The 12974-nt window shown below is 42.6% G+C and overlaps 14 non-coding genes across 14 annotated transcripts; all 14 read right to left on the bottom strand.

Moving 5' to 3' along the window:
• Positions 1-634: 634 nt before the first annotated feature.
• On the bottom strand, positions 635-753 carry LOC142508724 (5S ribosomal RNA). The gene has a single exon (XR_012806928.1). It is a non-coding gene; the product is annotated as a 5S ribosomal RNA (ribosomal RNA).
• A 719-nt stretch (positions 754-1472) lies between these two features.
• On the bottom strand, positions 1473-1591 carry LOC142514303 (5S ribosomal RNA). Its single transcript, XR_012810202.1, has one exon. It is a non-coding gene; the product is annotated as a 5S ribosomal RNA (ribosomal RNA).
• Positions 1592-2253: 662 nt separating this feature from the next.
• Positions 2254-2372, bottom strand: LOC142509228 (5S ribosomal RNA). Its single transcript, XR_012807413.1, has one exon. It is a non-coding gene; the product is annotated as a 5S ribosomal RNA (ribosomal RNA).
• Positions 2373-3060: 688 nt separating this feature from the next.
• On the bottom strand, positions 3061-3179 carry LOC142507423 (5S ribosomal RNA). The gene has a single exon (XR_012805682.1). It is a non-coding gene; the product is annotated as a 5S ribosomal RNA (ribosomal RNA).
• A 683-nt stretch (positions 3180-3862) lies between these two features.
• On the bottom strand, positions 3863-3984 carry LOC142517284 (5S ribosomal RNA). The gene has a single exon (XR_012813038.1). It is a non-coding gene; the product is annotated as a 5S ribosomal RNA (ribosomal RNA).
• Positions 3985-4668: 684 nt separating this feature from the next.
• LOC142516716 (5S ribosomal RNA) lies at positions 4669-4787 on the bottom strand. Its single transcript, XR_012812497.1, has one exon. It is a non-coding gene; the product is annotated as a 5S ribosomal RNA (ribosomal RNA).
• Positions 4788-5470: 683 nt separating this feature from the next.
• LOC142509272 (5S ribosomal RNA) lies at positions 5471-5589 on the bottom strand. Its single transcript, XR_012807455.1, has one exon. It is a non-coding gene; the product is annotated as a 5S ribosomal RNA (ribosomal RNA).
• A 681-nt stretch (positions 5590-6270) lies between these two features.
• Positions 6271-6390, bottom strand: LOC142508952 (5S ribosomal RNA). The gene has a single exon (XR_012807147.1). It is a non-coding gene; the product is annotated as a 5S ribosomal RNA (ribosomal RNA).
• A 683-nt stretch (positions 6391-7073) lies between these two features.
• LOC142516091 (5S ribosomal RNA) lies at positions 7074-7192 on the bottom strand. Its single transcript, XR_012811904.1, has one exon. It is a non-coding gene; the product is annotated as a 5S ribosomal RNA (ribosomal RNA).
• Positions 7193-8486: 1294 nt separating this feature from the next.
• Positions 8487-8605, bottom strand: LOC142516727 (5S ribosomal RNA). Its single transcript, XR_012812508.1, has one exon. It is a non-coding gene; the product is annotated as a 5S ribosomal RNA (ribosomal RNA).
• Positions 8606-9290: 685 nt separating this feature from the next.
• On the bottom strand, positions 9291-9409 carry LOC142508340 (5S ribosomal RNA). Its single transcript, XR_012806559.1, has one exon. It is a non-coding gene; the product is annotated as a 5S ribosomal RNA (ribosomal RNA).
• Positions 9410-10958: 1549 nt separating this feature from the next.
• Positions 10959-11077, bottom strand: LOC142514821 (5S ribosomal RNA). The gene has a single exon (XR_012810698.1). It is a non-coding gene; the product is annotated as a 5S ribosomal RNA (ribosomal RNA).
• Positions 11078-11762: 685 nt separating this feature from the next.
• On the bottom strand, positions 11763-11884 carry LOC142508874 (5S ribosomal RNA). The gene has a single exon (XR_012807074.1). It is a non-coding gene; the product is annotated as a 5S ribosomal RNA (ribosomal RNA).
• Positions 11885-12563: 679 nt separating this feature from the next.
• On the bottom strand, positions 12564-12682 carry LOC142506542 (5S ribosomal RNA). Its single transcript, XR_012804831.1, has one exon. It is a non-coding gene; the product is annotated as a 5S ribosomal RNA (ribosomal RNA).
• Between the last annotated feature and the right edge of the window lie 292 nt (positions 12683-12974).

The following is a 12974-nucleotide window of genomic DNA, read 5'->3' as shown; positions in this document are numbered from 1 at the left end:
TAATTGTTTTAATGAGTAACCGTCTCCGGAGTAATCTGCGTCATACCCTTCCGCACAGAACCGGCTCAACAACAAAAATCGATAAATGTTCCCAGAAAATAGAAAAAAAATAAGAAGAAGTAAATAACGAATGTAAAGCTATTATGCCTGGGATACGAAAAAATGGAACCATCGAATTTCGAATTCCTAAGCTGATTTCTCGAGGAAACGAAAGCTTAACAGAAGCGGTAAATCGCAAAATTGGAGGGTCTTAGAGAAGGAATTCGGCTAAAATCTCGTCAGCTCATTGCGTAGTAATGAGTCTCGTCCGTTTGCCCGTTTACAATCAAATTAGCCTAGAATTTTGTCCAAATCCGGCAGTTCCTGAGCTTTTTTCATTTCACATGTCTTATCTGGTCCCGATCGAGATTCAGATGATTTGAGCCGAAAATCGTCTGTCAAAAAGTAATCAAAAATAGAAAAACACGAAAAGGTGTGCAAAACTAGGACTTCACAGGGGGTCCCCATCCTATTACTGCCTCTCAGCCTGAGCTACTTTCATTTCACATGTCTTATCTGGTCCCAATCGAGATTCAGATGATTTGAGCCGAAAATCTTCTGTCAACAAGTAATCAAAAATAGAAAAACACGAAAAGGGGTGCAAAACGAGGACTTCACAGGGGGTCACCCATCCAAGTACTGCTCTCGTCCAGGCACGCTTAACTTCGAAGCTTTTATGGGATCCGGTGTATTAGTGCTGGTATGATCGCACCCGACATTGAGTGGGATGTTTATTCTAATATCCCTCGAGTACGTGTGGAGCGGGCGGCGATGGACTACACGCGGCACTGCTCTCGCCCAATCATAACAATGAAGTTAAGCGTTCTGGCGTGATGGCAGAGCTAGGATGGGTGACCTCCCTGGGAAGACCATGTGTCGCGACCGTTTACGTAAATTATGGATAAAACAGTCGAAATAATACGTAAATTATGGATAAAACAGTCGAAATACTTGTTTTTAATGAGTTAACAGTCTCCGGAGTAATCTGCGTCATACCCTTCCGCACAGAACCGTCTCACGACAACAAAAATCGATAAATGTTCCCAGAAAATAGAAAAAAAATAAGAAGAAGGAAATAACGAATGTAAAGCTATTATTATGCCTGGGATACGATAAAATGGAACCGGAATCGAATTTCGAACTTCCTAAGCGGATTTCTCGAGGAAACGATAGCGTAACAGAAGCGGTAAATCGCAAATTAGAGGGTTTTAAAGAAGGAATTCGGCTAAAATCTCGCTAGCTCATTGCGAAGTAATGTGTATCGTTCGTTTGCCCGTTTACAATCAAATTAGGCTACAATTTAGTCCAAATCCGGCAGTGCCCGAGCTACGTTGATTTCACATGTCTTATCTGGTCCCGATCGTGATTCAGATGATTTGAGCCGAAAATCGTCTGTCAACTAATAATCAATCAAAAATAGAAAAACACAAAAATGGGTGCAACACGAGGACTTCGCAGGGGGTCATCCATCCTAGTACTTCTCTCGCCCAAGCACGCTTAACTTCGGAGTTCTGATGGGATCCGGTACATTAGTGCTGGTATTATCGCACCCAACATTGAGTGCGATGTTTATTCTTATATCCTCTAGTACGTGTGGAGCGGGCGACGATGGACAACACGCGGCACTGCTCTCGCCCAATCATAACCATGAAGTTAAGCGTTCTGGCGCGATGGCAGAGCTAGGATGGGCGACCTCCCTGGGAAGACCTCGTGTCGCGACAGTTTACGTAAATTATGGATAAAACAGTTGAAATAATTGTTTTTAATGAGTTAACCTTCTTCGGAGTAATCTGCGTCGTACCCTTCCGCACAAAACCGCCTCACGACAACAAAAATCGCAAAATATTCCCAGAAAATAGAAAAAAAAATAAGAAGAAGGAAATAGCGAATGTAAAGCTATTATTATGCCTGGGATACGATAAAATGGAACCGGAATCGAATTTCGAACTTCCTAAGCGGATTTCTCGAGGAAACGAAAGCTTAATTGAAGCGGTAAATCGCAAATTAGAGGGTCTTAGAGAAGGAATTCGCTAAAATTCTCGTCAGCTCATTGCGTAGTAATGAGTCTCGTCCATTTGCCCGTTTACAATCCAAATCCGGCAGTGCCCGAGCTACTTTCATTTCACATGTTATATCTGGCCCCGATCGAGATTCAGATGATTTGAGCCGAAAATCATCTGTCAACAAGTAATCAAAAATAGAAAAACACGAAAAAGGGTGCAACACGAGGACTTCCCAGGGGGTCACCTATCCTAATACTGCTCTCACCCAAGCATGCTTAACTTCGAAGTTCTGATGGGATCCGGTGCATTAGTGCTTGTATGATCGCACCCGACATTAAGTGGAATGTTTATTCTTATATCCCTCGAGTACGTGTGGAGCGGGCGGCGATGGACAACACGCGGCACTGCTCTCGCCCAATCATAACCATGAAGTTAAGCGTTCTGGCGCGATGGTAGAGCTAGGATGGGTGACCTCCCTGGGAAGACCTCGTGTCGCGACCGTTTACGTAAATTATGGATAAAACAGTCGAAATAATTGTTTTTAATGAGTTAACCGTCTCCGGAGCCATCTGCGTCATACCCTTCCGCACAGAACCGGCTCACAACAACAAAAATCGATAAATGTTCCCAGAAAATAGAAAAAAAAATAAGAAGAAGTAAATAACGAATGTAAAGCTATTATTATGCCTGGGATACGAAAAAATGGAACCGCAATCGAATTTCGAACTTCCTAAGCTGATTTCTCGAGGAAACGAAATCTTAACAGAAGCGGTAAATCGCAAATTAGAGGGTCTTAGAGAAGGAATTTGGCTAAAATCTCGTCAGCTCATTGTGTAGTAATGAGTCTCGTCCGTTTTCCCGTTTACAATCAAATTAGCCTAGAATTTGGTCCAAATCCGGCAGTGCTCGAGTTACGTTGATTTCACATGTCTTATCTGGTCCCGATCGTGATTCAGATGATTTGAGCCGAAAATCGTCTGTCAACAAATGATCAATCAAAAATAGAAAAACACAAAAATGGGTGCAACTCGAGGACTTCGCAGGGGGTCATCCATTCTAGTACTTCTCTCGCCCAAGCACGCTTAACTTCGGAGTTCTGATGGGATCCGGTACAGTAGTGCTGGTATTATCGCACTCGACATTGAGTGGGATGTTTATTCTTATATCCTCTAGTACGTGTGGAGCGGGCGACGATGGACAACACGCGGCAATGCTCTCGCCCAATCATAACCATGAAGTTAAGCGTTCTGGCGCGATGGCAGAGCTAGGATGGGCGACCTCCCTGGGAAGACCTCGTGTCGCGACCGTTTACTTTAATTATGGATAAAACAGTTGAAATAATTGTTTTTAATGAGTTAACCTTCTTCGGAGTAATCTGCGTCATACCCTTCCGCACAAAACCGCCTCACGACAACAAAAATCGCAAAATATTCCCAGAAAATAGAAAAAAAAATAAGAAGAAGGAAATAGCGAATGTAAAGCTATTATTATGCCTGGGATACGATAAAATGGAACCGGAATCGAATTTCGAACTTCCAAAGCGGATTTCTCAAGGAAACGGAAGCTTAACAGAAGCGGTAAATCGTAAATTAGAGGGTCTTAGAGAAGGAATTTAGCTAAAATATCGCCAGCTCTTTGCGGAGTAATGATTCTCGTCCGTTTGCCTGTTTACAATCAAATTAGCCTATAATTTTGTCCAAATCCGGCAGTGCCCGAGCTACGTTGATTTCACATGTCTTATCTGGTCCCGATCGAGATTCAGATGATTTGAGCCGAAAATCGTCTGTCAACAAGTAATCAAAAATAGAAAAACACGAAAAGGCGTGCAACAAGAGGACTTCCCAGGGGGTCACCCATCCTAGTACTGCTCTCGCCGCCCAAGCACGCTTAACTTCGGAGTTCTGATGGGATCCGGTGCATTAGTGCTGGTATGATCGCACCCGAACTTTGAGTGGGATGTTTATTCTTATATCCCTCGAGTACGTGTGGAGCGGGCGGCGATGGACAACACGCGGCACTGCTATCACCCAATTATAACCATGAAGTTAAGCATTCTGGGGCGATGGCAGAGCTAGGATGGGTGACCTCCGTGGGAAGACCTCGTGGTGCGACCGTTTATGTAAATTATGGATAAAACAGTCGAAATAATTATTTTTAATGAGTTATCCGTCTCCGGAGTAATCGGCGTCATACACTTCAGCACAGAACCCGCTCACGACAACAAAAATAGATAAATGTACCCAGAAAATAGAAAAAAAATTAGAAGAAGGAAATAGCGAATGTAAAGCTATTATTATGCCTGGGATACGATAAAATGGAACGTGAATAGAATTTCGGACTTCCTAAATGGATTTCTCGAGGAAACGGAAGCTTAACAAAAGCGGAAAATCGCAAATTAGAGGGTCGTAGAGAAGGAATTCGGCTAAAATCTCACCAGCTCATTGCGGAGTAACGAGTCTCGTTCGTTTGCCCGTTTACAATCAAATTAGCCTACAATTTTGTCCAAATCGGGCAGTGCCCGAGCTACTTTCATTTCACTTGTCTTGTCTGGTCACGATCGAGATTCAGATGATTTAAGCCGAAAATCGTCTATCAACAAGTAATCAAAAATAGAAAAATACGAAAAAGGGTGCAACACGAGGACTTCCCAGGGGGTCACCCATCCCAATACTGCTCTCGCCCAAGAACGTTTAACTTCGGAGTTCTAATGAAATCCGGTGCATTAGTGCTGGTATGATCGCACCCAACATTGAGTGGGATGTTTATTCTTATATCTCTCGAGTACGTGTGGAGCGGACGGCGATGGACAACAGGCGGCACTGCTCTCGCCCAATCATAACCATGAAGTTAAGCGTTCTGGCGCGATGGCAGAGGTAGGGTGGGTGACCTCCCTGGGAAGACCTCGTGTCGCGACCGTTTACGTAAATTATGGATAAAATAGTCGAAATAATTGTTTTTAATGATTTAACCGTCTCTAAAGTCATCTGTGTCATACCCTTCCGCACAGAATAGGCTCACGACAACAAAAATCGATAAATGTTCCCAGAAAATAGAAAAAAAATAAGAAGAAGAAAATAACAAATGTAAAGCTATTATTATGCCTGGGATATGATAAAATGGAACCGAAATCGAATTTCGAACTTCCTAAGCGGATTTCTCGAGGAAATGAAAGCATTACAGAAGCGGTAAATCGCATATTAGAGGGTCTTAGAAAAGGAATTCGGCTAAAATCTCGTCAGCTCGTTGCATAGCAATGAGTCTCGTCCGTTTGCCCGTTTACAATCAAATTAGCCTACAATTTTGTCCAAATCCGGCAGTGCCCGAGCTACTTTCATTTCACATGTCTTATCTGGTCTCGATCGAGATTCAGATGATTTGAGCCGAAAATCGTCTGTCAACAAGTAATCAAAAATAGAAAAACACGAAAAGGGGTGCAACACGAGGACTTCCCAGGGGGTCACCCATCCTAGTACTGCTCTCGCCCAAGCACGTTTGACTTCGGAGTTCTGATGGGATCCGGTGCATTAGTGCTGGTATGATCGCACCCGACATTGACTGGGATGTTTATTCATACATCCCTCGAGTAAGTGTGGAGCGGGCGGCGATGGACAACAGGCGGCACTGCTCTCGCCCAATCATAACCATGAAGTTAAGCCTTCTGGCGCGATGGCAGAGCAAGGATGGGTGACCTCCCTGGGAATACCTCGTGTCGCGACCGTTTACGTAAATTATGGATAAAACAGTCGAAATAATTGTTTTTAATGAGTTAACCGTCTCCGGAGTAATCTATGTCATACCCTTCCGCACAGAACCGGCTCACGACAACAAAAATCGATAAATGTTCCCAAAAAATAGAAAAAAATAAGAAGAAGGAAATAACGAATGTAAAGCTATTATTATGCCTGGGATACGATAAAATGTAACCGGAATCGAATTTCGAACTTCCTAAGCGGATTTCTTGAGGAAACGAAAGCTTAACAGAAGCGGTAAATCTCAAATTAGAGGGTCTTAGAGAAGGAATTCGGCTAAAATCTCGTCAGCTCATTGCGTAGTAATGAGTCTCGTCCGTTTGCCCGTTTACAATCAAATTAGCCTACAATTTTGTCCAAATCCGGCAGTGCTCGAGCTACTTTCATTTCACATGTTTATCTGGTCCCGATCGAGATTCAAATGATTTAAGTCGAAAATCGTCTGTAAACAAGTAATCAAAAATAGTAAAACACGAACAGGGGTGCAACACGAGGACTTCCCAAGGGGGTCACCCATTCTAGTACTGCTCTCGCCCAAGCACGCTTAACTTCGGAGTTTTGATGGGATCTGGTGCATTAGTGTTAGTATGATCGCACCCAACATTGAGTGGGATGTTTAATTTTATATCCCTCGAGTACGTGTGGAGCGGGCGGCGGTAGACAACACGCGGCACTGCTCATGTCCAATCATAACCATGACGTTAAGCGTTCTGGCGCGATGGCAGAGCAAGGATGGGTGACCTCTCTGGGAAGTCCGCGTGTCGCGACTATTTGCGTAAATTATGGCAAAAACAGTCGAAATAATTGTTTTTAATGAGTTAACCGTCTCCGGAGTAATCTGCGTTATACCCTTCCGCACAGAACCGGCTCACGACAACAAAAATCGCTAAATGTTCCCAGAAAATAGAAAAAAAATAAGAAGAAGAAAATAGCGAATGTAAAGCTATTATTATGCCTGGGATACGATAAAATGGAACCGGAATCGAATTTCGAACTTGCTAAGCGGATTTCTCGAGGAAATGGAAGCTTAACAGAAACGGAAAATCGCAAATTAGAGGGTCTTAGAGAAGGAATTCGGCTAAAATCTAGTCAGCACATTGCGGAGTAATGAGTCTCGTTTGTTTGCCCTGTTACAATAAAATTAGCCTACAATTTTGTACAAATCCGGCAGTGCCCGAGCTACGTTGATTTCTTATGTCTTATCTGGTCACGATCCAGATTCAGATGATTTGAGCCGAAAATCGTCTGTCAACAAGTAATCAAAAATAGAAAAACACGAAAATGGGTGCAACACGAGAACTTCGCAGGGGGTCACCCATCCTAGTACTGCTCTCTCCCAAGCATACTTAACTTCGGAGTTCTGATGGGATCCGGTGCATTAGTGCTGGTATGATCGCACCCGACATTGAGTGGGATGTTTATTCTTATATCCCTCGAGTACGTGTGGAGCGAGCGGCGATTGACAACACGCGGCACTGCTCTCGCCCATTCAGAACCATGAAGTTAAGCGTTATGGCGCGATGGCAGAGCTAGGATGGGTGACCTTCCTGAGAAGACCTCGTGTCGCGATCGTTTACCTAAATTATGGCTAAAACTGTCGAAATAATTGTTTTTAATTAGTTATCCGTCTCGGGAGTAATCTGCGTCATACTCTTCCGCACGGAACCGGCTCACGACAACAAAAATCGATAAATGTTCCCAGAAAATAGAAAAAAAAATGAGAAGAAGAAAATAGCGAATGTAAAGCTATTATTATGCCTGGGATACGATAAAATGGAACTGGAATCGAATTTCGAACTTCCTAAACATTTTTTCTCGAGGAAACGGAAGCTTAACAGAAGCTGAAAATCGCAAATTAGAGGGTCTTAGATAAGGAATTCGGCTAAAATCTCACCAGATCATTAAATGCACCCAGAAATAGAAAAAAAATAAGAAGAAGGAAATAGCGAATGTAAAGCTATTATTATGCCTGGGATACGATAAAATGGAACGGGAATCGAATTTCGGACTTCCTAAATGGATTTCACGAGGAAACGAAAGCTTAACAGAAGCGGAAAATCGCAAATTAAAGGGTCTTAAAGAAGGAATTCGGCTAAAATCTCACCAGCCCATTGCGGAGTAACGAGTCTCGTTCGTTTGCCCGTTTACAATCAAATTAGCCTACAATTTTGTCCAAATCCGGCAGTGCCCGAGCTACGTTGATTTCCGTCGAAATAATTGTTTTTAATGAGTTAACCGTCTTTGGGGTAATCTGCGTCATACCCTTCCGCACAGAACCGGCTCACGACAACAAAAATCGATAATTGTTCCTAGAAAATAGAAAAAAAATAAAAAGAAGAAAATAACAAATGTAAAGCTATTATTATGCCTGGGATACGATAAAATGGAACCGGAATCGAATTTCGAACTTCCTAAACGGATTTCTCGAGGAAACGAAAGCTTAACAGAAGCGGTAAATCGCAAACTAGAGGGTCTTAGAGAAGGAATTCGGCAAAAATCTAGTCAGCTCATTGCGTAGTAATGAGTCTCGTCCGTTTGCCCGTTTACAATCAAATTAGCCTACAATTTTGTCCAAATCCGGCAGTGCCCGAGCTACTTCCATTTCACTTGTCTTATCTGGTCCCGAACGAGATTCAGATGATTTGAGCCGAAAATCGTCTGTCAACAAGTAGTCAAAAATAGAAAAACACGAAAAGGGGTGCAACACGAGGACTTCCCGGGGGGTCATCTATCATAGTACTGCTCTCGCCCAAGCACGTTTAACTTCTGAGTTCTGATGGGATCCGGTGCATTAGTGCTGGTATGATCGCACCCGACATTGAGTGGGATGTTTATTTTTATATCCCTCGAGTACGTGTAGAGCGGGCGGCGATGGACAACACGCGGCACTGCTCTCGCCCAATCATAACCATGAAGTTAAGCTTTCTGGCGCGATGGCATGGGTAGGATGGGTGACCTCCCTGGGAAGACCTCGTGTCGCGACCGTTTACGTAAATTATGGATAAAATAGTCGAAATAATTGTTTTTAATGAGTTAACCGTCTCCGGCGTAATCTGCGTCATACCCTTCAGCACAGAACCAGCTCACGACAACAAAAATCGATAAATGTTACCATAAAATAGAAAAAAAAAATCCGAAGAAGGAAATAACGAATATAAAGCTATTATTATGCCTGGGATACGATAAAATGGAACCGGAATCGAATTTCGAACTTCCTAAGCGGATTTATCGAGGAAACGAAAGCTTAACAGAAGCGGTAAATCGCAAATTAGAGGGTCTTAGAGAAGGAATTCGGCTAAAATCTCGTCAGCTCATTGCGTAGTAATGAGTCTCGTCCGTTTGCCCGTTTACAATCAAATTACCCTACAATTTTGCCCAAATCCGGCAGTGCCCGAGCTACTTTCATTTCACATGTCTTATCTGGTCCCGATAGAGATTCAGATGATTTGAGCCGAAAATCGTCTGTTAACAAGTAATCAAAAATAGAAATACACGGAAAGTGGTGCAACACGAGGACTTCCCAGGGTGTCACCCATTCTAGTACTGCTCTCGCTCAAGCACGCTGAACTTCGGAGTTCTGATGGGATCCGGTGCATTAGTGCTGGTATGATCGCACCCGACATTGAGTGGGATGTTTATTCTTTTATCTCTCGAGTACGTGTGGATCGGGCGGCGATGGACAACACGCGGCACTGCTCTCGCCCAATAGGGATGGCAATTTCCTCTGAACCCGTTGGAGGATCCGATACCCGACCAAAATAGAAGAGGGTATGGAGGGATTTTTAGACCCGATTAAATAATTGGGTAATCGGGTATGGGGATTTTCGGGTTCGGGTATGGAGGCGGGTTTGATATAATCCGACCCACACCCGACCCGAATACCCGTTTAAATTAATATATATAAATATATATATAGTAATTATATTTATTTATATTATAGATTCATCTTCTCAAATCCAAGTAAATCAATACTTTTTCTTTTCTCTTCCCTTTCACTTTCACTTTTACGTTTCAAGGTTTTAACACTCTTTTATTTCGCATTCAATTTCCCATCTTCTCCACTGGTAAGTTTATTCCATGTTTGACTTCAAAAATTGAAAAATACTTTATTTCTTGATTATGGTTCATTGTATTCCTTTTTTGTTTGCATATTTCCCAATTCATTTTAGGGTTTTTTTAACCAATTAATTTTGGGAGTTTGGAATGTACGTGACTTTGTTTTTTTATTGGTTTTGGTTTTTTTTTTAATTTGGGATATTTTTAATATTTTGTTATTTTTTCTACAAAGTTTATTTTGCAAACTTTTATCATTAATAATTTTTCTTATTTTTCATTTAAATAATTTTTTAAATATTCATAACTTCATTGAAACAATTTAAATTTGAAAAAATTCAATTATATATGATAATAGGGTATTTAGGTAGGGTATGTGTATCCGATAATCCGATGGGTATGGGGATGGGGATGAAATTCAATACCCGATGGGTATGGGGATGAATTTAATAAATGGGTATGGGGATGGATGTATTAAATCCGACTCATACCTACCCATTGCCATCCCTATCGCCCAATCATAACCATGAAATTAAGCGTTCGGGCGCGATGGCAGAGGTAGGATGGGTGACCTCCCTGGAAAGACTTCGTGTCGCGACCGTTTACGTAAATTATGGATAAAACAGTCAAAATAATTGTTTTTAATGAGTTAATCGTCTCCGGAGTAATTTGCGTCATACCCTTCCGCACAGAACCGGCTCACGACAACAAAAATCGATAAATGTTCCCAGAAAATAGAAAAAAAAATAAGAAGAAGGAAATAACGAATGTAAAGCTATTATTATGCCTGGGATACGATAAAATGGAACCGGAATCGAATTTCGAACTTCCTAAGCGGATTTCTCGAGGAAACGAAAGCTTAACAGAAGCGGTAAATCGCAAATTAGAGGGTCTTAGAGAAGGAATTCGGCTAAAATCTCGTCAGCTTATTGCGTAGTAATGAGTCTCGTCCGTTTGCCCGTTTACAATCAAATTATCCTACAATTTTGTCCAAATCCAGCAGTGCCCGAGCTACTTTCATTTCACATGTCTTATCTGGTCCCGTTCGAGATTCAGATGATTTGAGCCGAAAATCGTCTGTCAACAAGTAATCAAAAATAGAAAAACACGAAAAGAGGTGCAAGACGAGAACTTCCCAGGGGGTCACCCATCCTAGTACTACTCTCGCCCTAGAACGCTTAACTTCGGAGTTCTAATGGAATCCGGTGCATTAGTGCTGGTATGATCGCACCCGACATTGAGTGGGATGTTTATTTTTATATCTCTCGAGTACGTGTGGAGCGGGCGGCGATGGACAACAGGCGGCACTGCTCTCGCCCAATCATAACCATGAAGTTAAGCGTTCTGGCGCAATGGCAGAGCTAGGATGGGTGTCCTCCCTGGGAAGATCTCGTGTCGCGACCGGTTACGTAAATTATGGATAAAACTGTCGAAATAATTGTTTTTAATAAGTTAACCGTCTCCGGAGTAATCTGCGTCATACCCTTCAGCACAGAACCGGCTCACGACAACAAAAATCGATAAATGTTCCCAGAAAATAGAAAAAAAAAATAAGAAGAAGAAAATAACGAATGTAAAGCTATTATTATGCCTGGGATACGATAAAATTGAACTGGAATCGAATTTCGAACTTCCTAAGCGGATTTCTCGAGAAAACGATAGCTTAACAGAAGCGTTAAATCGCAAATTAGAGGGTCTTAGAGAAGGAATTCGGCTAAAATCTCGTCAGCTCATTGCGTAGTAATGAGTCTCGTCCGTTTGCCCGTTTACAATCAAATTAGCCTACAATTTTGTCCAAATCCAGCAGAGCCCGAGCTACTTTCATTTCACATGTCTTATCTGGTCCCGATCGAGATTCAGATGATTTGAGCCGAAAATCGTCTGTCAACAAGTAATCAAAAATAGAAAAACACGAAAAGAGGTGCAACACGAGGACTTCCCAGGGGGGGGTCACCCATCCTAGTACTTCTCTTGCCCATGCACGCTTAACTTCGGAGTTATGATGGGATCCGGTGCATTAGTGCTGGTATGATCGCACCCGACATTGAGTGGGATGTTTATTCTTATATCTCTCGAGTACGTGTGGAGCGGACGGCGATGGACAACACGCGGCACTGCTCTCGCCCAATCATAACCATAAAGTTAAGCGTTCTGGCGCGATGGCAGAGGTAGGATGGGTGACCTCCCTGGGAAGACCTCGTGTCGCGACCGTTTACGTAAATTATGGATAAAACAGTCCAAATAATTGTTTTTAATGAGTTAACCTTCTCCGGAGTAATCTGCGTCATACCCTTCCGCACAGAACCGGGTCACGACAACAAAAATCGATAAATGTTCCCAGAAAATAGAAAAAATAAGAAGAATGAAATAACGAATGTAAAGCTATTTTTATCCCTGGGATACAATAAAATAGAACCGGAATCGAATTTCGAACTTCCTAAGAAGATTTCTCGAAGAAACGAAATCTTAACAGAAGCGGTAAATCGCAAATTAGAGGGTCTTAGAGAAGGAATTCGGCTAAAATCTCGTCAACTCATTGCGTAGTAATGAGTCTCGTCCGTTTGCCCGTTTACAATCAAATTAGCCTACAATTTTGTCCAAATCCGGCAGTGCCCTAGCTACTTTCATTTCACGTCTTATCTGGTCCCGATGGAGATTCAGATGATTTGAGCCGAAAATCGTCTGTCAACAAGTAATCAAAAATAGAAAAACACGAAAAGGGGTGCAACACGAGGACTTCCCAGGGGGTCACCCATCCTAGTACTGCTATTGCCCAAGCAAGCTTAACTTCGGAGTTCTGATGGGATCCGGTGCGTTAGTGCAGGTTTGATTGCACCCGACATTGAGTGGGATGTTTAATCTTATATCCCGCGAGTACGTGTGGAGCGGGCGGCGATGGACAACACGCGGCACTGCTCTCGCCCAATCATAACCATGAAGTTAAGCGTTCTGGCGCGATGGCAGAGCTAGGATGGGTGACCTCCCTGTGAAGACCTCGTGTCGCGACCGTTTACGTAAATTATGGATAAAACAGTCGAAATAATTGTTTTTAATGAGTTAACCGTCTCCGGAGTAATCTGCGTCATATCCTTCCGCACAGAACCGGCTCACGACAACAAAAATCGATAAA

Source organism: Primulina tabacum, chromosome 10 (assembly GCF_025594145.1).
Source record: "Primulina tabacum isolate GXHZ01 chromosome 10, ASM2559414v2, whole genome shotgun sequence".
In the NCBI taxonomy this organism is placed as follows: Eukaryota; Viridiplantae; Streptophyta; class Magnoliopsida; order Lamiales; family Gesneriaceae; genus Primulina; species Primulina tabacum.
The sequence above is the reverse complement of the archived record's forward strand: the minus strand, read 5'-3'. Positions and strand labels throughout refer to the sequence as shown.